This window comes from Ochotona curzoniae, unplaced genomic scaffold, assembly GCF_017591425.1.
Source record: "Ochotona curzoniae isolate NIBS_2020 unplaced genomic scaffold, NIBS_Ocur_1.0 contig_4064, whole genome shotgun sequence".
NCBI lineage: Eukaryota > Metazoa > Chordata > Mammalia > Lagomorpha > Ochotonidae > Ochotona > Ochotona curzoniae.
In genome coordinates this window covers 1375395-1398577 of record NW_024466107.1, presented here as the reverse complement: position 1 = coordinate 1398577, position 23183 = coordinate 1375395, and positions in this window count along the sequence as shown.

The window sequence follows — 23183 nt, the reverse complement described above, 5'->3', positions numbered from 1 at the left end:
CCCACTGCTTGCTACGACAACCTCCCTTTCAGGAACGCTAGTTGGAGTCCCAGCAACGTGGCTTTTATCCAGCTCCTTGCTAATGTGCCCGGGAAGGCCTTAGAAGATGGCCTAAGTGCTTGAACTCTTACTGCCTGAGTGGTAGACGTGGATGGAGTCCTGAATCCTGGCTTTGGCTTGTTCCAGCCCTGGCTTCTGAACCAACTACCAGAAGATCTCTCTCCTCTCTCTCGCACTCTCCCCCTCCCTCTCTCCCTTTCTTTGCTACTCTGCCTTTCAAATAAAGAAATCTTTGAAAACATTATGCCAAAGAAGAGCAGCCAGTATTCACATCACAGGATAAAGAGCGCCTACTCACAGGTTTAAGGTCTCTTGTCCTAAATTCTATAGTGACGATAGTCGTGCAATACTGCGACATTAAAATACACTGGATTGTGGGAACTAAACAGTTGAATTTTGTTATGAGGGTGGTATCTTAATAAAATGCTAATGACCTATCACAGAACTCATACTGCACTTCATTCTATTGACAGTGAACTAATTCAAGCATACAGTAAAACATGAAGCATTGGCTTTTGGCTCTCAAATGGGAGTTGCTGTTATACTAAGCATAGCTAACCCCAGAGTGCATGCCAGCTTAGGTGAATTATTTATTCACTCAACAAAATGAATGCCTGCCCGTGTCATACCTTGGCTGGTTTATGATTTATGGGTACCAGTGAAATAGGGCAGTGAGTTTAACAGTTGTTTTTATGCTGCTCATACAAGGGAAGTGGTTCTGCTGTTTAACTCTCAACCAATTTATCTCAGATAAACATCACGACTGTATTATTCCTTATATAGTAAAGCAATCCTTATTGTTCAGCCTATAAATATGTTCTTGCAGATTATTGCCTTATGGATCTAGGAAAAAACCTTATAATAAAGTTTTATGGATTAGTTCAAATTTGTTTCTTATCCAAGTATCGGTCAGTCCAATTGATTGATATAGATTAGGTTTAACCCCTCTATACACACCCTTGTAGCTCATGCCAGAGTATTTCATATTTCAATATTAACCAATGCAAATATATACACATACATATAACTGAATTATTGCATGAAGGGGATGTTTAAGAAGTTAAGATAGCAATTGGCATCTACTTTTTAAGCCAAAGGATTTTTTTTTCTGGCGAGACAGATGGCAGAATATTTTAGGGCCCAGATTCAGAGCTGGGAGAGTGCTCATTCAAGGGTGAAGGCCAATGTGACTGATAAGTGAACAATGCCAAGGTCAACTCCTGCAGCTCTTTAAAGACCATGTTGGTAGAGAATGGTGGTGGTTCCTCCATGTCCATCTTCAGCATGTTAAACCTCCGAGAACTACTTACTCTTCAGGTGGGCATTGTGCACCTGTTAAAATGACTTCACCCCTTGCCTCCCTCACAGCTAGGTATGACTGTAGCATGAAATTGTGGATAACACCAGGTAAGCTGAGTTAGCAGGAAGGTGACACAGTGATTAGGCGTTGAGCAAACATCTTGACCAGGAGTGAAAGCTGCAGGCTGCAAAGTCTAAAGAAGCCAGAAGAAACTCCCTTCTGGACAGCACATTGCTGTAAGCCAGAGACCTGCTGTTCCTACCTCTTAGTCCGTTTTATGCACTGTAGAAAAACAAAGTTCCATGCCATTTAGATTTTCTGTTCTTCACAGAGAAAACTTAGCCTTCGTGAATATACTCTTCAGAACGTATTAGGTCTCCAGGAACGTCACCACAAAGGTTACGCCTTAAGCTCTCTTTGGCTGGCACATGAAAAGTGACTTAAATAGGAAAGATTGGACACAAGAAGACTAAGTTATTGGAAAGATACTCCAATAACTTAGGTCAAAGAGGTCGATGCATTTAGACTAAGATGAGGAAGAAAGGAGAAAAGAAAAAGGAGATATATATTTAGCAGAGAGACTCAACAGGGCTCGGGTACTTATCATCCCGGCGAGTGAAGGAAAGGGAGGTGTTAGGATGACTTCAGTCATTCTAAGATGAGCAACTGGTGGGCAGAGGTGCTATTTCCTGAAATGGGAAACGCTGGAGGAAGAGTCGTCAGAAGGAAATGATCAAGGATTTAATTTCGGGTGAACAAGTCTGAAGTGGCTGCAGCTATGGGAGTTTGCGGTTGGATATGAAGAAAGGCGATCGGAGCATGAGGTTGAGTTAGTCATGAATCAGTACTGTAAGATGCTTGCAATAGGAACTAAAGTGGGGAGACTGTTTTCTAGCCTCTGCTCTGGTGCTATGCCCACTGCGGTCCCCAGAGCGTTCCTGAAATTAGCATCTTTACTAATTTGTAGCGTGATAAAATGTAACGGTCATAATGGATCATTAATTATAGCAGTATAGTTGCAAAAGAAAGTTTTATGTTCAGACTTCATGCTTTATATGTAAATATACATAAATGAATAGATGGATGAACTACTCGGCAGGTAATTGTGTTTTGGTCATTGGGGCACACCCATCGCCTAGAATGGTACACACTCAATGAATGGCAAGTAAATGAAAAAATACACATGCATAAATGCTTCATTGGATTGTGACACAAAAAATCATTTTTAAAGATCTATTTATTTTTATTGGAAAGGCACATTTGCAGAGAGGATTTACAGAAAGAAACATCTTCTGTGTACTGATTCCCTCCTCAAGTGTTGACACTGGCTGGACCCGAGTAGCTCCAAAGTCAGGAGCCAGGAGCCTCTTCCAGGTCTCCCACCCTGGTGCAGGATCCCAAGGCTTTGGGCCATCCTCCGCTCCTTCTCCAGGCTGAAAGTAGGGAGCTGGCTTGGGAGTGGAGCGACTGAGACACAAACCAGTGCCAATGTGAGATTTCCATCGGAATGGGGAGGATTAGTCCATGTTCAGATTGAAAATTTGCAGAAGGAAAAAAAAAAAGAATTCCAAGACATTTTAATGCAATGTCCCTCTCCTTTGTCTACATTCATGCACACATACGCATACACAAACTTCGCTGAGCCATTAAATAATTGCAGACGCAATGACCCTTTTTCTCTAAATCAACATTTATCCCTTAAAAAACAGTTTTCTTATCTAACAACAAAACAGGATCATCACATTGAAAAAAACCTTGCTACCTCATCTGTAGACTGTACCAGGGTTTTGAGCAGTTATTCCAGTAACGTCCATTATCACCAAAGGTCACGGCTTATACATACCTGTGTCTTTACGAATCTGGAACTCTTCCTGAATCTGCCTCTCTGCAAATTATGTCAGGGAAAGGACTTTTTTAGAAAAATATTTATTGATTATTTTCGGAAAGGAAGATCAGGTTCACAGACAGAAGGAACAGCAGAAGGAGCTTCAGTCTGCTGGTTCACTCCCCAAATGTCTACAGCAGATGAAGCTGAGCCGATCAAAAGCCAGGAGCCAGGAGCATTTTCTAGGTCTCCCATGTGGATTATAGGGTCTCAAGGGAATGGGCCATCCTCTACTGCTTTCCCAGGTCGTAAGTGGAGATCGGGATCAGAAGTGGAAGAACCAGGACAAAAATCAGTGCCCATAAAGGATGCCAGGGCTTGCAGACGGAAGACAAGCCTGTTAAGCCACCAAGCCGAGCCCCAGACCTGCTTTCTTTTCCCTGATGACTACTGTTCAGTGAATAGCTGGAATCTGAAGCACCACCTTAATCTACCTGCAAAGGGAAAATCATTAGAACATTCTCTGGAAATTATGGAGAGCAACTTCTGAATCCTACCAGGATGTAGTACGAAGGAACAGGCGGTTTGGATGCATTGTGCAAAGTTCATGGACTGGAAATGCAATCCCCAAAACCATGACGCTGAGAGGTGGGGCCTAATAACACATTATTCTGTCACAGGAGTTCTGCTTCCATGGATGTATTCATAGTGTTATTGTAGGAATGGTTTTTAGCTAGAATAGATTTGCTGCAAAAGCCAATCTGACCCTCTTTTGCTCCGTCGCTCTCATCGTCACTTGCTATAAGATGACGCTGTATGAAGATGCCCAACCGATGTCCAAGGGTCGCTTTTGAACTTCCAAAGCCAGGTTTAGAGTCAAATAAATTTGTATCATCTATGAGTTCTGCAGTGTCAGATACTCTGTTCCAGCCACACAGAATGCATCAAGACAGATGGGAACTTCTTTGTTGCTTCATTTGCATTCTGCAAGGATTGGAGGACCATTGTCAGGTTAATGAGGCATAGGGCACCTTTGTGGTGAGAGTCTGGGAAGAAGGTGGTGGCTGACATAGGCAGGTGGATTTCAGAACTGCTTTTCTGTTTCTTCACAGGTTGAGTCCAACACACCGGAATCATCCTCTGGTGGCTGATGCTCTGAGGAACACAGGAGACTTGAGAGGGGCAAGCAGGATGCAGCCCTGGCCGTGCCTGGAGCTGACCATTGTTAGGAAGTCTTTGGGCTCTGAATTAACAGTGGTGCCTGCACACATGGGTAAGGTGTGCTGTCAACTGTAAAAAGCAGCAGCAGTGATGAAGATGAAAGAATTCCAGGGTTTTCCAGCAAGAGGTTCATGTGTCCCATGCCAGCTCTATTTCAGGCTTCAGACTTCCCACAGCTTCTTGAGTGATCAGCAAAAGTGGGACTCCTCCAAGAGAAAATCCATATTCAGAAAGTAGGGCTCTCAACGAGCCAGCTGTAACCTGAGTTGTAACACTCAGGTTTGCATTTGCATCCTTGAACTCTAGGAGCCAGTGCTTCCAGTCAGCACAGGAGTTGGAGGGAATCTCCTGGGGAGAGAGGAGAGGATGAGAAGACAGCTCGGGGCTGAGCCAGAGGAAGCCATCCCTGAGGAGTGAGGCAGACAAGGAGCTGTCAAAGAAGTCAGGAAAGGCACAGAGCGAGACAAAAAACCTGGAGGGTGCAGGCCGCATCCCAAGGGAAAGGGTTCCAGAAAGACAGAAACACCAGCCAGGGTTGACAGCTTCTTTAGAGGGGCCTGCATCTGAGACAGAAGAAATCAGAATGGCACACTTAATTTTCTGTGCCCGATGCTATTGTAGAGCTGTGGATGCATACTGCAAGATGCATCTATGCCAACTCACAGAAACCCACTTCCTCTATTCCCAGGATGCTAGAAAGGGGAGAATAAGATTGGAAAATACACAAAATCCAGGGGAGCTCCCATGGGCTGGCCAGTGGACACCATGACCAAGAACTCTGCTGCTGCTTCTCTACAGATGCCCTCCAGGGAAGCGCAAAGCACATGAGCGTGCCCTGCACCCACACGTCTGGATCCTGGCAGAGTGCTCCAGTACAGACAGAGAAGAGCAGGAGCGTGCCCTGCACCCAGGTGGATCCAGCTATGTGCACATGCTCTGTGGATCCTGACAGAGCACTCTAGAACACTGGCATAGATGAGGGATCACCTCCAAACCTTGGCTGTGCCTTCCAACTGACCTAGAAGCTTGTAGAATAAGCAGTGTTGCCTCCTTCTTCCCTCTCTCCGTAATTTAATACCAGCCCTGGAAAGATCACAGCCCCTGGCCCCATCTCTGCAGACAAGTCATGGTGCCACACACCAGGCCTCTGGGCAACTATTACATCCACAGATAATGGGAAACAGCCGGCCCCTGGCGATACCATGTTATGCCATATATTCCTACTTCCATTGCTTCCTTTACCTTATCTTCCTGTTCTGGTCACCAGGGGGCATATACCAGAAAGGTGGCTAGCCAAGCAGATAGCCTTGGATGGCAGGGAAGGGTAAGATGGCTAGGATCCTCCTTTGGCTTATTCTGTCTCCCAAGGTGGTATTTGCAAAAAAACAACCCTCTCTCTGAGTTCTCCCCTATGTCTCCCCTTCCAGTTCTCCCCTTCCAAGAAGGAGTACAAGGTGAGTGGAGAAAGGTTTGGGTGATTCTCTGTACTGAATCTTGTTGGCACATTTTGATAAGTGGTAGCTGGCCCCAGCCACCATCGATCCAGAACATGGCAGGGGAGCAGGCAATCCTGCAGCACCAGATACAGTGCCTGGCAAATGCTGTGTGATCAACAAAGGGAAATACAATCTCATCTGATTTCCTCTTCAGGTGAAACATGAAGACCTGAGAATCCTCACTGCTCTGGGCTATATCAATGTTACCAAGGCATTGGGCAGAGCTCACAGAGACCACGTCGAAACAGGAATGTCATGTAAGCTTTTCTTCCTCTTCAAGTAACCTTGGCAGAGGTGGGGAGGGGCAGGCGTCATGGCATCATGGCAGTGGGGAAGGGCAGGTGTCATGGTGCAGCAGGCTGATTCCCAGTGGAGGACACCTGCATCCCAAGGGGAGTGCCAAGCTAAGGTCTCTGATCTGGCTCTGTGCGAGTGCACCTGAGATGGGGAGGGAAAAATGAGAGAGACAGAGACAGAGTAACAGCACTTCCATCTGCTGCCTCACTCCCTAAAGGCCCACAGTAGCTAGGGTTGTGTCAGAACTCCATCTGAATCTTTATCAGGGACAATAGGAATGCACATGCTTGAACCATCGCCATCTGCTGCCTGTGAGGGTTCAGTTTAGCAGGAAGCAGAGATACTGGGACTTGAACTGGCATTCCAGTAGAATGTAGGGGTCTCCAGCAGTGGCTTAGCTGCTACAACAAATGGCAGCCACTAAGTTGAAATGTTTCTGAAGTGGGTTCTCCTTTGAAACATTTTCAAAGCAAAACAAGAGGTATAAAGAAGACAGTGAGCAATGAATCCCATGCACTCCAGATGTGCCTGGATTTTCTGCAACGAGAGTGGGAAGGAGGTCACTGGCTACAGCTGCTCTCAGGGACGCAGTCATGTCACCAACACTCTCAGTGTTGCATCCGAGGCCAACTTCTAATGTGCTGTTACTTCCATCATATCTCTGGTTCCAATGTGTCTAAATTAATGCATTTTTCACAATGTAATTCCTGGAGGGCAAAGCGGTCATGTAACGTATCCCAACACTTGGTCCTTACCCTGCTGTGCACATAGTAGGTGCTGACCAAAAGCTACTGGGCTTTCCACTGAGCTTTGCAGAAAATCGAGGTTTGTGCTATGACCTCTCCACCAGTTTGTCGACAGAAAGCTTTGTTCAGCCTGAATTTCCACAGAACCATCTTACTAGACAAAGAGTCTTTCTGCTTTCTGACTTTGAAAAAGGGTTGATTGCCCCGGCCCATCTTCCTACAAAGTGGGAGAAGAAATGAATAAATCCAGACACATTTTTTCCGACAGCAGTTTGGAAGAAGGGAAGGAAATGTTTCTGTCTGAGCACTGACTCACTGGCTTGGTGAGCAACGATGGGACCTGTGCCTTCAGAAACACCAGCGCAGACGCAGGCCTTGCTGCCACACCAAGCAGGTGCCATTGCAGCACGCGTCCCCGACTCTGGGTTGACACCGTTCCCGGTTGGGTGATCAAGCCGACATCAAACCCTGCTGTTTTCAACTCTTCGTGGCTTGCACTGCAACCCAGCTGGGGCGGTACTGTTAGATGGGTGCTGATGGGGGGATATTAACTCTCAGCCAACTCCCAAGCTTGGAGAAAAGTTGCTGTCAGGAACTAAGCTGCAGTAACCATGCTGGGACAGATGCCAGCATTTCCGCATCCACAGACAGACGAACCCAGTGCGTAATGAGAGAAGTGTGGGCTGAGGGAGGCTGACTGTCAGGGAACTGTTCTCTGTCATTCTACACGTAGATCTGCACAGGGAGCGAGGCCTGCATGCTGCGAGGTCATCCCCACGGGTCAGGTGGCCTCATTTTCCTCAGTGGTCAATGGGAACAAGCTAGACTTTTAGGTTAATCGGGTGGTGTCTTTGAGATCAAGATTCCAGAAGCAGCTGCTCAGAGGTTTCCTAAATTTTCTTAGGAAGTGGTGTTAGGACAACCAGTGGAGGCCTGGGGGAAGGCGAGACAGGGAGGGCTACCCCACAGATGGTAAGTTTGGCTCCTTCCTGCAGGGGGAGCTGTAGAGATACCTCAGAACCCAAGGGGCAGGAGAGCTGAAGTATTAACACTGCTGCCTTGGTCACTGTCTCCTGGCTTGATTCTGGTCCAAGACCTAGCCGCTGTGGGCACTGGGGAGGGAATCGGCTGAGGGGAGCTCTGCTTCCATCTGTCTCTCTGCCTCTCGCCCCTTTGCCTCTGCAGTAAGTAGAATAGATGAATTAATTACAAAGAGAAAATAGAGAACGGAATCGTGTGGAGCGAGGAGATGCACCCACTGGGGAAAGGAGGAAGCCTTGTGTGCACACACACTTGTTCATGTGTCCTAAAGCTGGCAGGGGCCCCTGGGCTTCTCGGCAGAGCCGCTTTGCTAGGATGACTCAGTTCCTAGAGGTCCCCATAAAGTTTCCCTGGCCGTGCTTTTCCTCCGTCATGTCTTCCATCGCTCTGCCGTGTCATTGCTTGCTCTGGATTGCCCATCCTTGCCCTGGATTGCCCATCTTACTGTCTAGACAATGATTCTGGTTTTGAAAACTAGTTGAGGTAAAAAAGAAACAAAAAAGGCAACCAAAGTAAGTTTAAGTGTTTTTCAGTTAGCTCAAATTTATATAAGGACAACATAAACATTTGTTACTTATGGATAATATTTAAAAATCTCACTTAAACTTTTTTATGATTCCATAACTTGATTATTTCATTAAAGCTATAATGTTGACTTAAAACAATCAATAGCTTTGGAGTTAATGTCAGTTAAGATGCTCACGTCCTATAGCAGAGTGTTCCTAGCTCAAGCTTCCTTCCAACGCGAAGGAAACAGCAGTGATGGTGCAAGCAACAGTTCCTGCAGCTCATGAAAGAGCTGGCCAAAGTTCCTGACTCCCAGGGGTGGCGCCCCATTTGGGCCCGCTGCAGTCATTTAAGCAATAAACCAGGATGATGCTCCCCATCTCTCCCTCTCTGGCTCTGTCTGTCTCTTTCAAATAAAGATTCTTTATAAATCCACGCTGGCTGGAATGCTTTGCAATTAGATCTACTTCTGGGGCCATCTGCCTGTGCACGGACAGCTTCCTGTTTCATTCGGGGATATTATTACGTAAAAATATTTGATGAGCCCGTCTCCTTAACTGAAGCAACACCTGCTGTGCCAGTCTGCTAATAATAACACAAAGCCGCAGACTGGCTAAAATACTGAAAAGAAAAATTGATTTTGATTTGTGGTTCTGGTCCAAGCTCGAGAGCTATGTCTGGTGATGGCAGAGCCCTGAGGCAATTCCAAATGTCCCAACATGACAGGTGCCTCTCTCTCCTCCCTGGCTCTCCCGCACAATGGCCACACCCTCTTGGCCTTATTTACCCCCTATTTACCTTGCTCTCATACTAGGAACTAAATTTCAGTATGATTTTTTTTTTTTTTTTTTTGCAGAAGGCAAATCGCATTCAAGCCAGAGCCCTGGAGAGCTTCAACCTTACCTTAAGGCTAAGGGACACTAGTGAAGGTCAGAGGTGTCACTCCTTTTGAGCTCACACCAACTTGTGAAGATATGAGTAATCTTTCTCACTTCCTATCCTCATTAATTCCTGCCTTTACTTGAAACCAGTCCCTATTACAAATGCAGCAGAAAGAGCGTGTTTGAAAGCTCTTATCATAATAGTTACACAAGAGGCATTAGCAACCTCCTCCAGATTGGAATGCAAAGAACTGATTCATGAAACCTAATGAGGCAATTGAAAAATATGGCCTTTCTGTGTCTCTGAGGACACTATGAATCACAAAATAGCTGACACCTGTACTCATACCCCTCACAAACTAACCTGGAATCTGTGGATAGAAGTAACGCATTCAATCCATCCATAAAAAATGCAATTAAAGGGCCCAGAACAAAGGATCAACAGGTAAATCCTCACCTTGGATGTGCCAGGATTGCATATGGCTGCTGGTTTGTGTCCCAGCTGCTCTACTTCCCATCCTGCCCCCTGCTTGTGGCCTGGGAAAGCAGTAGAAGACAGCCCAAAGCCTTGGGTCCCTGCATCTACGTGGGCGACCCCGAAGAAGCTCCTGGCCCCTAGATTCAGACCAGCTTGGCTCTGATGTAGGAGCAGTTGACAGAGAATATCAGTGAATAAAGACACAGGTGCTGGATTCAGGTTGCCTTGTCTACAGGATGGCTGAGTTTGGGCACAGGTGCCATGATGCAGAATAGGCAGACATGATCCTGGTGTGTCCACTGCTGGGCAGTTGATCTTCCAGGCAGTCATGGGGTCATTCTCCTTGCTTTCAGGAGAAAACAGGAATTAGGGAGAAGTTGGCCAAATGACATAAACTGTTAGAAATGAGATCTGTTGACAATGAACAGCAACAACATAGGCATTTAAAAAAAAAGATTTATTTAATTTTATTTGAAAGTCAGATATACAGAGAGGAGGAAAGACAGAAAGGAAAATCTTCCATCCTGTGATTTATTCCCTAAGTGGCCACAATGTCCAGAGTTGAGCTGATCCAAAGCCAGGAGCCTGGAATCTCTTCCAGATCTCCCAAGTGCAAGATCCTAAGGCTTTGAGCTACCCTTTACTGCCTTCCCAAGCCACAAGCAGGGAGCTGGAAGGGAAGTGGGGCCACTGGGACTCAAACCAGTGCCCAAATGGGATACCAGAATGTGCCAAGTGAGGACTTTAGCCAGTATGCTGCTGTACCAGGCCCAGAATAGGCATTCTTATCCGAAAACGATCAAGAGATACTTCACTGCTTTTAAATTCATTCACATGTTAGGCAGCAGTTCAACAGCTAAGCTCAACACTGTGGTTTGCTTGCTGGTTTTTGTCACACGTCCTTGTGCTTTCCCTGAGGCCTTTGCGGGGGACGGCCGTGGCTGCAGACATCACACATTAAAGTGATCTGATGACACAGGCAGCATGTACTGAAAGCCCTCTGTGTATTACGCATGATGCTAAGTGCACCACTTGTATCATATTGCTCAGTTCTCCAAGAAACAAATAAGCTAGCTCTTCTTGTAAGCCACATTCTGCTAAAGAACACTGAATGAAAAGTAAGGATTCCAAGGCGTACTTTCGATGACTTGGCATCCCTAGATGAGGAAGCTACTCACTATCAAAGTTAGCAATGGGCAAACAAACCGGAGATGTGCTAATTTCCGGGAGGCTCAAAATCGATCCCACAGGTTTATGCTTGTTTCTTCGTTCACCATCAGTGATCAGAATCAGGAATTAGCAGAATGCAGATACTCGATCAAACCTTCACCTTGCTAAACCTTCTTGTCCTGAGGTCCCACGAGCATGCACCCAGCCCACTGCGCAGCTCCTGGGTCTTTTTGTAAGAATTCTTTCCCAGGTTCCTGGCCTACACATTTCTTCCCTCTTTGTGAAACCTGGAACTCTTGTCTTACTAACAAGGAAATGGAGCCATGTTTCCTGCTTGGACAATATTTGTTCCAGTGGTCTCAATCCTCCTTTAACCTGCCGTTGATTCTCTTAGCTAGGGTACAGGGTCAAGGTCATTGAACTTAGCATGAGGAAAGTCTCCACAGAACGTGCCAGCTTACAACTCCCCAGCTAGCTACCTCAAACAAACAACCTGTTTGGAGACCATCTCTGACTCTTGGGAATATGAATAAAAATGACATACTTTGGAGCCGTGTTGTAAGTGTTATTGTTATCACTAGCAGCTATGGACAATTAAGGGATGGATGGAGAGTCAGCTTTCTGCCTGTAACTACCACATACTTAGTCATTCTCTCCTCTCCCTGCCATGACAGCAGGGTACAGCCACATCGAACTTGTCTGCAGTTGATGGTTGCCTTGGGCAAATCCTCCATTTGATCTCAACAGGAACAGACAGATGTGATCAAGTTTCCAAGCCAGATCTTGAGCTGCTGCAGGCCTGGCCTTTCCATGATCATCCTGCTAGATACCGGGAGCAAGTTGCTTCCCGATACGCCGTCAGACAAACCTACGTGATGAAGCAGCCATCTCTGCCCTACACCAAGAGCCACTTACGGGGACGACAAAAATTCCTGGACTTTTCATATAAGAAAGGTGATGAAAGCCCAAAGCAAAAGCAAAAAAATGCATTGAAAACTGCCACATACCAGCCCCTGTGCTGATGCAATCTTTATTTTATCGAATTCTCAGATAGCTTGGTGTGCACTTACTGTTCTTGTTTCATACAGTGGGTCAAGAAACAAGATAATTGGCTTCTGGCCCTATAGCTACTAAGTGGCAAGACCAAATTGCAGTTAAACTTGAAATAATGGGACTCGTCATTGAAACACAGTTTTCCTGATTGTAGTCCACACATTATCATACAATGGTCACTTGTTCACATGCCTGATTTAATACTGTATAGCTGTGTATAGATAAAGCATGACATTAATGAGGTGTGGTATTATGTGGAAAAACACGGAGGGGCACTGACGCAATGCTGTGATGCTGCGTGGGCTGCCTGCATGTCCTACTGGGGTCCGTGGGCACGCGTCTTGCTCTCCCGCTCTCCAGCTTCCTTCTAACACACACGTGTGGTGCAGCACATGATGCCTCAAGCGTTGGGGTCCCTGGGCTCCCACGTGGGAGACCAAGCTTCTGGCCTTGGGCTGGGCCAGTCGTGGTGATTGTGGGCACTCAGGGAGTAAATCAGCAAGTGAGAAACGGTATTCCTCTGCCTTTCAAACAAAAGAAATGAACATTTTAAAGCTGCATACATCATATATGTATGACATCAATTTTGTCAAAGATAAAAATTGGTGTATAGATATATAAGGAGTCTGCAAAATGTTCATGAAGAGCACACATCATTCTCAATTCACTGTCAAGAACATTTGAAGCAGTCTTTTACATACATACTTATTAAATAAGTGAATAAAACATGCTAGCTTGGGTCATTTCTTTAAGGAGGCATTATCCTTAATTTTTCATTTTTCTTAAATGTTTCTGCATTTCCCACATTCCCACCAATGAGTTTGTGACATTATTGGAAAACAGAAACAGCAAACAGACAGTTGGTTTCTATACCCACTCAACCAACTGTGGAGAAAAAAAATGCTTGGAAAGAAATTGTTTGTCAGTACTGTACTTGTACAACCTTCATTTCTTGCCAAGATTCCCTAAACCATCAGCTGGTGAAACAGCTTTTGACATGGCCTTTAGACTGTATGAGGTCTGCCCCAGTCATCTATGTGTGTAAGTATATGGGAGATAAGTAGATTACACACAAATGAACTCATTTTATACAACAGACTTGACCCGAAGGAGAATCTGGTATCAACGACACCTGCAGATATGTGGGCAGGGCAGGAGGATGGCCAGAGGGGAAGGGGGAGTGGGCCCCATAAAGAGTCGTTCCCGAGTCAGTAACTGGCAAGTACCACCTGGACTCCACCTCCACCTGACCTGCGCATTGTAACAAGGCACCGAGCACACCCATGGAGCATGCATGGAACATACATGGGCAGAGCAAGACGCCTGCATTCTACCTCATTTTTCCGCCCCTGTTGAGCAGTGCACACCTTGGGCGGTCATTTCTCTCACACAGTCACTGCTTCCATCATGCAGGTGGAAGTGTCTGTCGCTCTTCCCTGACTATTAAACTTTGCTTGGATGAAGAATGTCTCTCTCAAGTATGTCTGAACTCCTTCCAAGCCTCAATGATTATCTCAACTTCCAAGACTGCAAGCATACATGCTTTAAGCCACTTGTATGTTCATATATCATCGGATAAAATTGATAAGATTTGGATGTTAGTTTGGGTGTTGGATGCCCACCAGAGACCCATGTGTTAGAAGTTTGTCTGCAATACTCTGTATTAGTGACTAGTGCTTGCATGCAGGCCCCGTGCTGAAATCCAGATGACTTCATAAGAAACCCAGAGACAAGATGTGCATGTTCCCTCCTTCCACGTGGCAGGCTGCATCCCCTTGGGACTGTGCCAACCAGAGTGTCACCACTAGATGCCCCACCAGCGTTGCTGTTCAGTTTTGCATATGACCCACCAAAACTGTGAGCTAACCAAAGCTCTCTCTTCGATTCTTTTTCTCTTTATAAGATCTATTTATTTGAAAGACAGAGTTTAAAAGATCTTCCATCTGCAAGTTGATCACCCAGACAGCCACAACATCCAGAGTTGGGTCTGAACAAAGCCAGGAGCTTCTTCTGAATGCCCTCCTTGGTTTCAGGGACCTAAGTACTTGGGTCTACCCCTGCTGCCATCCTGGGTGCATTATTAGGGAACTGGATTGGAAGTGGAGCATCTGGGACTTTACCAGTGTATTTGGGGATGTGAATGCCACAGACAGTGGCTTTACCAATTACACTACAATACTGGACCCAAATCTCTCTCTCTTTGTAAACTTGGCTTCCCTAAGCACTGTAGTATAGTAATGAAAACCTAGCTAACATGCCCTCCTGATGACCCAGACAACAGGAGCCTGCTTAACCTGTATGGCCATGAAGGAGAAGATACCTCCCTATCCTTGATGTTCAACCACTGAAGACCAGGCACAAACTAACTGATTCCCAGGGTTCCAGGCAACAGCAAGTTTCCAAGAAAAGACCCTCATGTGCCTCTGCTCCAGGGCAAGTTGTTGAACATACGAGGGCCAGCCTTCAGGGGCCAAACATCATAATGTCCACTGCAAGGAAATGGCTGATCCCATGAGGCAAGAGGCTGCGGGGAATCACACTTCCTGTCACAGCCACCTAGCAAGGTCCCTTCATTCATCCCACAAAACCTGGTGCAAGGCACAGAAGCTCTCAGACACTAAGATCATAGGCTACTGAGCGAGGCGGCCGGGGAAAACCAACCATTACTAAGGCACATTAATAATAGGGGTAGTACCGCATCCACATTGGAAGGAAGTTGGAATAAACACCCAACAGTAAAAGATGACTAAGCCAGATAATGCAATTCAGTGCACCTCTGTGGAAGCTTTTGCCCCTCCAAAAAGCCAGACCACCAAATGTCCAAGGACCCCAAATCTCAAACGTCCTCGGCAGACTGAGAATCTCGCAGGAAGCAAATTCCCTGCTGAGGTTGCGGGTGACATTGTTGACAAAGCGTGCCTGGGCAGGTGTGAGGAATCTTCATCATAATCTTCCTCTTCCTGTTGTGGCCTGGACAACGTATCTGAGCATGAAGTTCTGTTAGGTTCCTTTTCTAGTTAGATCTGTTTGTTTTCTGATGTTGATTGCTGCAACTCATGTTTGCTCATACGGCAGGCAGCTGGGAGCCTGGTGACAGACTGCTTCCCTAATCCCTTGTAACCTATCACTAGAAACAGTGTGTATGCTGTTGTTTAGTTAACTTGTAACTGTTGCCAACCTGCTTGTTTTGCAAAATAAATAAATAAATAAAAGTGTAAGTTGCTTCAGAAAAATTCAGTTAAGTGTGTATTGGTTCATTTTGCCTTTGCACCCCTGTATCCCAAATTTCTTCTTGGCATAGCCATCACACCTCAAGTCCCAGTCCCCATAGAGGGTCCCCCCGAGACATCTTTGTCATAGAGCCCCGGAACACTCCCAGAGCCTACAGTGCATTGGGATCAATCTACCTGGTTTTTTTTTTTTTTTTTTTTTTTCCGGATAGCTAGAGGTTTTGGTGCTCCTTGTAGAAGTGCACCCTGGGTCACATGCATGGCCTCTGGAAATGTAGGACACACGTGATACTCATGAGAAAACATGGGCTACAGACTGGCTCTATAATCCAGACCTAGTTCGTTGCTATCACAGACACAAAGAGGACGGGCAGATTTCCACAGTGCCTGGCCATTGGGCATCATTTATAGGAGTCGCAGCTCACTGCTATGACATCACTGAGAATTGCCAGTCATGACTTGACCCAACGACTTGAGATAAATACTGTATTGCCAAACCAGATATTAGTGTCACCCACCAATATTCTGCCTCAGTGTTGTACTTAGTGGGAGCAAAAGGCTTGAGAGAACAGTGGTGTTGTGGCAGCAGGGATTCAGCTGGGTCTCAAGACGTTTGCATTCCGATCAGCCTCTTGCTGCTGTGTCCGAGGCAGCAGATGGTGGTACAGGTGCTTAGGTCGCTTCCACCTGCACAGGCGACCCAGATGGAATTCCTTGTTTCTGATTTCAGTCTGACTCTGCCCTGGCCTGGTAGGACAGAACTGGAAGACCACTTTGTCCCTCTCCATTTTTCTCTGCCCCCTTCAGTCTCTTCCTCTCTCTCTCTTTTTCCTTCTTACTCTCTCTGCCTTTCTCTGTCTCCACCGCTGCTCTCTTTGCATCACTCTGTGTTTTAAATGTATTTTTCTGAAGAGGGAGAAATTATTGATTAAGATCCTTTTGCCTGCCTGATCACTTGTGTTTTTGGTGGAGAAGAGAAGACTACAGAGACCAGACATTCAACTATATGTTTGGTTCTTTAAAACAAACAAACAAACATAATTTTCTTCTTTTAGTTTTCTAATGCTTTATCTCACTGATTTAAGAAGCAGAGTGGCAGGGGGAGGAGAAAGAAAGGGATTTCCCTCTGCTGGCTCACTCCCTAATGCCTGCGGTGTCGGGGTTTATATCAGGTAGAAGCCAGGAGCCGCATCCAACTTTCTTACATGATTGTGGAGCCCGACAGTTGGTCCGTGCTCTGCTACATTCCAATGTGTACTAACACGGAGCTGGATCACAAGTGGAACAGCCAGGATTCGAACTGGTGCTTGGCTGTGAGACACTGATCTCACCAACGATGGCCTAACCTATTGCCTCATAATGCTGACCCCTAGTGCACGTTCCAATCTAGAAAAGCATTTTAGTTGTACGGTTAAACCAGCTGTGACAGTAACATGCACAAGGAAACTTCTAAAAGCTCATGGAAATGGAATTAAATACATTCCTGTTTTATGCAAAAGTATTTGAAATCTGTGAATAGGAAGGCGGAAAATATAAGAAAGCTATGTGTAGATTTCACTTTTTTGGTACCAAAATGAACTTTATCTTTTAATCTATTTTCCCATGGAGCTGTAGAAGTACACTTGCTTCTTAAAATGGAACCAAAATATTCCACAATTGGCAAGATTTCACAATTTATTGAAGAGGAAACTAAAGTAAATATTTTCCAGCCACAAAGGAACGTAAACCCAAAGATCTGTGTTGGACCGGAGGTGCTTCGGCTCAGGACTCCACGGGCAGTGATAAGGCAAGGAGTCCTGCAGGCCATACCGTGCAAGGAGAGTCTCAGAAAGCCCACGAGGCCTGTATGTCTCACTGTCGTCTTAAAAAGCGTTCCACTGGAAGCCACGGAGACGTGCATCTCGCGCACCGTGAATTGACGGCTTGGACCTAGAAGTTGACCACAGTGTTTCGAAAGTGCTGAAGAGAACCACAAGGCTTTCTCAACACTTTTTTCGTTTCCTTCGCAAAAATTTCATGGAGAGTGCTAGTTCCCCACGGCTATTAGCATATCAAAGGTCACTCAAAGTTCGTCCACTAAGTCCCAAGCTAGAGTGCAATGACATTTGTCATTAGCCAAAACCCTTTTCCTGAAATTTTATAACAAGTCTTCTTGAGCAATGATCCTCTTGCAATATGCGATTCTCGCAGACAACATCTCCTCCACTTAGGCTGCAATCCTGGAGAAACCCAAAGACTCAGTTTCCCTCAGAAGTAACCAATAGTCAACGATAAACTGGCCAACTCGAACGCAGGTTCTACCAGAGAGAGAACACTTAAAATGTGCTTCTCAGAATCCCAAGACCTGCTTCCCCCCGACTCCCTCACGAGTCCTGCAGAGAATACAAATGGAAAAGTCTCTCCTGGGTTTTAGGGATATCTATGGCAAATGGGTTTCCGATACCCCACCCCACCCCCCAGTCCAAATCTGCCATAAAAGCTCTCCATGATCTCACAAGGGAAGGCCAGCACCCACAGCACTGAACAGGTCAATCAAAGCCACCTGCTCCTCATTGCGTGCAGCTGATGCTCCATTGGAACATCTCTGCTAGGACGTAATCACTGCTACCAGCTCCCGTAACAATTTGTGCTGAGGGTGGAGTTGGGGTGGGGCGTGGAATCCCATCCCCTCATAGCAGAAAACAAAACAGGTTAAACGCTCCAGGCTCTCAGAGCAATTACCAGATACTAGGAGTGGAAAATTCCACAGTATGAAACTTTGTTTCATGTGCACAATCATCAGGAAACATTGTATCAGGACTACCATTGTGGTTTAGGAGGTAAAGTTGGGTCTTATAATTCTGCAGTTCTCCACGAGAGCACTTGTTCATGCTCTGAGCATCCCACTTCTCTTACAGTTGCCTGTGAGCACACCTGGGAAGGCTACAGACTGTGTTCAAAGAGTTTGGATCTGTGATCCCTATGTGGCAGACCAGGATGAGTCCCTGGCTCCTGGCTCCCTGGCTCTTGTGGTTATTTTGTGAGTGAACCAATAGATGAAAATCTCTCTCGCTCTCTCTCTCTCTCTCTCTAACTCTCTTTCAAATAAATGAATAAGTTTTTTAAACTGTTATGTGAAATAATCTCCAGATACATCAATAAGTGTATATGAAACATAGAAAAATTTCACATTCCGATTTAAATCCCATACCTAAAATATCCCTTATGTACAAATAGCCCTTGGGCTTCTGCAAACCTGCATACCTCTATCCTGGTAACTGAGGCAGCACCTGCCCGTCGCTCAGAGTCCTAGAGCTGGCATGAGCAAGCATTACAGTGTTAGGCTGTAAGGGGCTTCTTGGAACACGGATCTTTCATTGGTAAAGCTGAGAAAGTCCTGGGCAAGCCAAGACAGGGAACACAATACCCGAGGGAACTTATCTGACGTAGATGCCAATGAGAAACGAAGACAATCATTTGAGCTGAACGTAGAAAAGAATGTATTCAGGTTTCATAAGCCAGGAACAATATTGTCTGAAATGACCAACCAACAGGCTCCTGGACTAGCCAGCAGTCACAAGGCTTGCTTCTTAGGAAGTTACATACGTTCAGCAAGCTTTAGGGCAACTTGATTGGTGTGCAGAATTAAAAAGTATGGGAGTACATGGCCACTAAATTGGAGTATATGTTACGAGTGTCCTGTGCTCAACCAGAGGCAGTGATGTAAGCATTACAGTAAAGGAAGATTTGACTTCCTGTGTCGAGAGTTGAAGTGTACAACCCAGTGGCCTCCTGTGTACAACCTCCTTGAATTAACCACAACTAGATGGGGATTGGCAGGTTGTTGGTAAATGTTGACAGTTGAATGACGTGTGTTTTAAATACATATATAATCTATTTTAAAGGCAGAGTTGAGAAGTCTTTTATCAATTGGTTCACTCCTCACATAGCCACAATAGCCAGGGCTGGGCCAGGCTGAAGCCAGGAGCCAGGAGCTTCTTACAGGTCTCTCGTGTTTGGTGGCAAGGGTCCAAAGACTTGAGTCATGCTCTGCTGCTTTCTGAGGCACATTAGCAGGGATCTGGATCAGAAATGGAGCATCCGGGAGTTGAACCAGTGCCCACATGGGATGCTATAGGCAGGAGCTTTACTCACTATGCCACTACTCAGGCCCCACAGCTGGGTGTCTTTGCCCAGTCAGCAGCCTCCCATCTATCTGATACAAATGGTCATGTCGCCACTTGGAGTCCCTTCTGCTCCACTTTAGATTCAACTCTCGGGCAAAAGATGACCCAAGGGTGTGGGCCCTGCTACTCCCTTCAGTGCCTGGCTTTGGCTTAGCCCAGCCTGGCTGTCGTGGCCACCTGTGAAGTGAACAAGCAGGGGTGTGTGTGTGTGTGTGTCCATCCATTGCTCTCTCCATCTGCCTCATATATAATCAATTAATTAGTTAAAAAAATCCTGGTAATTCTCTATTCAGGTTTATACAAGCTTAGGTTATACTTCCTCAGGATGGGGGGCTGTTCAAACAACTGAAATATGAAGGGACTGTGTATACTGGTATTGGTATAAATAAAGGGTTTTTAAAGATTTATTTTATTTTTATTGGAAAGTCAGATTTACAGGGTGAAGGATAGAAAGATCTTCCATTCACAAATTCACTCCCAAAGTAGCCATAGCAGTCAGAGCTGAACTGATCAGAAGCCAGGAGCCAGGAGCTCCTTCTAGCTCTCCCATCTGATTCCAAGATGTGGGCAGTTCTCCACTGCTTTCCCAGGTCACAAACAGGGAGTTAAAAGGGAAGTGGAGCAGCCGGGATATGAACCTGTGCCCATATGGGATCCTGGGCATGCAAGGCAAGAACTTTACCCACTAAGCTACCACACCGGGCCCTATAAATAAAGTTTTATAAAACTGATACATTTGTCAAACTAATGGTTAGACATGTAGTACTGCTATAGTTGGATGACCTATGATTACTCTGTAACTGACTTACGTGGGTGAAATGGTCATTTTTCTGTTCAATTATTGTTTAATATTGTCTTTACTCCAACTAAACTAAGGTCTTTTGCTGTTTACCTGTTAAACTTGTTATTCAGTGAAGCATAAAGCCTGTTACTGCAGTGTGAAACTAAGACCTGTTATCTCAAATCTGAAGCATGGGAGATGGAGGCAGGGGAGAGTGGGGAAGAGGCCACGTGGGCAAGGGAGAGAAAGGAGAGAAGAAAATGTCTGTTTCTAAAATCGATCTGCAGGGCACTCAGCGGCTCAGTGGCTCAACACTCACCTTGCAAACGAGGGATCCCTTATGCGTGCCTGTCCAAGTCCCGGCTGCTCCACTTCCCATCCAGCTCCCAGCAGATGGCCTGGGAAAGCAGCAGAGGATGGCCCAAAGCCTTGGGACCCTGCACCCTCGTGGGTGACCTGAAAGACGCTCCTGGCTCCTGGCTTTGCATAGGCTCAGCTCCAGGCGTTGCGGCCACTTAGGGAATGAACTAGGAGATGGAAGATCTTTGTCTCATCTTCTCTCTGTAAATTTTACCTGCCTTTCCAGCAAAAATAAGTAAATCCTTTGGGGCAAAATAATTGTTTCTGCAAAATGATGTTGAATCTGTTAAATGTTAATTTAAAATGAAATTTTTAAAAAGGCACCAAAACTGAAGCCTGTTTCGCACCTGGTGGTCTGTCATCCCCACCTTGGGCTATTCAGGACACCTGCTAGAAGCTGTGCTAGCGTGGCGGACGCACCCAGCAAATTACAACCACTGTTACAACTATCAAGCTCCTTTCCCTCTCTTTAACAGCATCAGCCAGAAGGCAGGACTGGGCTCGCCGTCCTTCTGGGCCCCGGCATCTCACCTCTCCCAGAGGCATGAGGCAATGGGCAGAAGCACTCTCCATTTAAACCTTCACATGTGTTTCAATGACTCTGCTATGAGTGCTGAGACTGGAGGTCTTTGGAGCCATTAACATCCTCTACATTTTGAGACTGATGTAGGCTTCAGTCCGCTGTCTGGCGAAGGAGGCTCGGAAGGTGGGAAATGGTGGTTACTTTATGCATTTGCAGGAAATCTCTCCACCTTAGGGACTCACACCCACCTCCTGTCCCAGACAGGCAGCTGAAATACACAACAAATCAATAGGCCGCAAAATGGAAACAATTCTGAACTAAGGAGAAAGGTTCTCCTCTTTCCAATTTAATGATGCGGTGGCCTGTCTGTAGAGCCCGGATGAGAATGGGCAGTTGAGATGGTCTCTGGGGGCGCGTAATCACCGAACTGAATGTTAAGAGCAAGCCAAAAGATGAGCATGCGGTGATGAAACAGGACACTTTAAGAAGGACAGGGACATGTGGGGATAGGAGCAAATGAACCGCCCCCACAGACACACACACACACACACACACACACACACACACACACACACACACACTCTGAAGTGCTCTACACATCACTGTCCTGAGGTGGGGATAGCAAAGAAGCAATACATGAGGAAATACACAGTGCTGCTCATAAGAGCAAGGCCCGATTTAAATCTAGCACTTGAGAATGGAATGTTCTTGGGGAGCAAGTCTTTGGAGGAAATCTTTCTGGGCATAGGAGTGGACCAGTTACTGGATTTAGAGTCCAGTTACTGGTGTTCTGAGCACAGCAAGCAAGGGAAAACTTGGATACCAAGAAGACCCTGAAAAGACTCAGACCAAGATGGGAGCTGTGCCACCAGAGGACGAGGGACGCAGGGGCTTGCAGGAGCTGGAAGAAGCCGTGGAGGAAGGCAGGACTTGTCCTCTGAGCCCATGCGGGGAGCCTGACTCTGCTTGGTCTCTCACTCCCAGCCTTCAGTTCGGCGAGACAATGAAGTCCCCCTGGTTTAAGCCACACGTGTGCGATCATCTTTATTAGAGGTCCTAGAAAACTAGCACATGTATTGGGTCTTTTTCCCTACATTCTCACACAGCAGAGGCTCGTTCATGTAGCTGGCTGACAGATATTCTGGATCAATCCTTAGGCTCCAAAACCATGAGGTACAACCACACTGACTTTGTGGTCTCAGAGTGAAGATGCAGCACTTCACGTTTCCTCATTTTAAAGGTTTTGCAACCACAGAACTTCCTGCAGAAATAGTATGGAGTTTAGAACATGGAACCATCAGACTGAGCTAAGCAGCCCTGCAAGTCAGAACCCATGTTCAATTTCCAAACTGTTCATCCCAGCAGAGGCCATTGAGTCAGGACAGCCGGGACTGGTACCCAGTATGCCTGGAATGCCCCTTTCACCATCTTCTACCTCCAGCAGGAACACTGGCATGGCCGTAGGCTCGCCTTTGCAATGGCATTGGTGCTGTCAAGGCCTTGGGTTATATCTAGGATGGAGTTCCAGCTTAAGAACCTTTAGCCATTATTGGCCAAAGTAAGGGAAGCTGCTACAAACACGCACAAGGGCTTGTGGACAACTCGTACTTCCACAGTGCCCGGAGGAGGGTAGGGAACAAGCAAGAGGAGATAAATTCTAGCCCCTTCAAGATGTTGACTCCATTTCCCTGTAGCAAGAGATCTGAGGGCTGGTTCCTTTGGGTCTGGCACAGGACACGGCTTACCACAGGTGTGAGTCCCTGAGGACCAGTGTCTTACACTGTCCACAGGTCTGTGAGCAACACTCCCACGGAAGCCCTGATAGTTGCATACGTGAACCACACGTGACCAGGACTGCTTTCCTAGCCACAAGCAGTACACATCGACCCTTCCCACACTGCATGAGGAGCATGGATCAGTTGGACCTGAAGAGTCAGACCGGAATTGCTTGCTTCATTGGGATTCTTTGTCCCTGTAGATCTCAGTTCATTCATTTCATACAGTTAGGCTGAAACTCAAATACACGTGGCCGATTTCTTTTGCGTCTT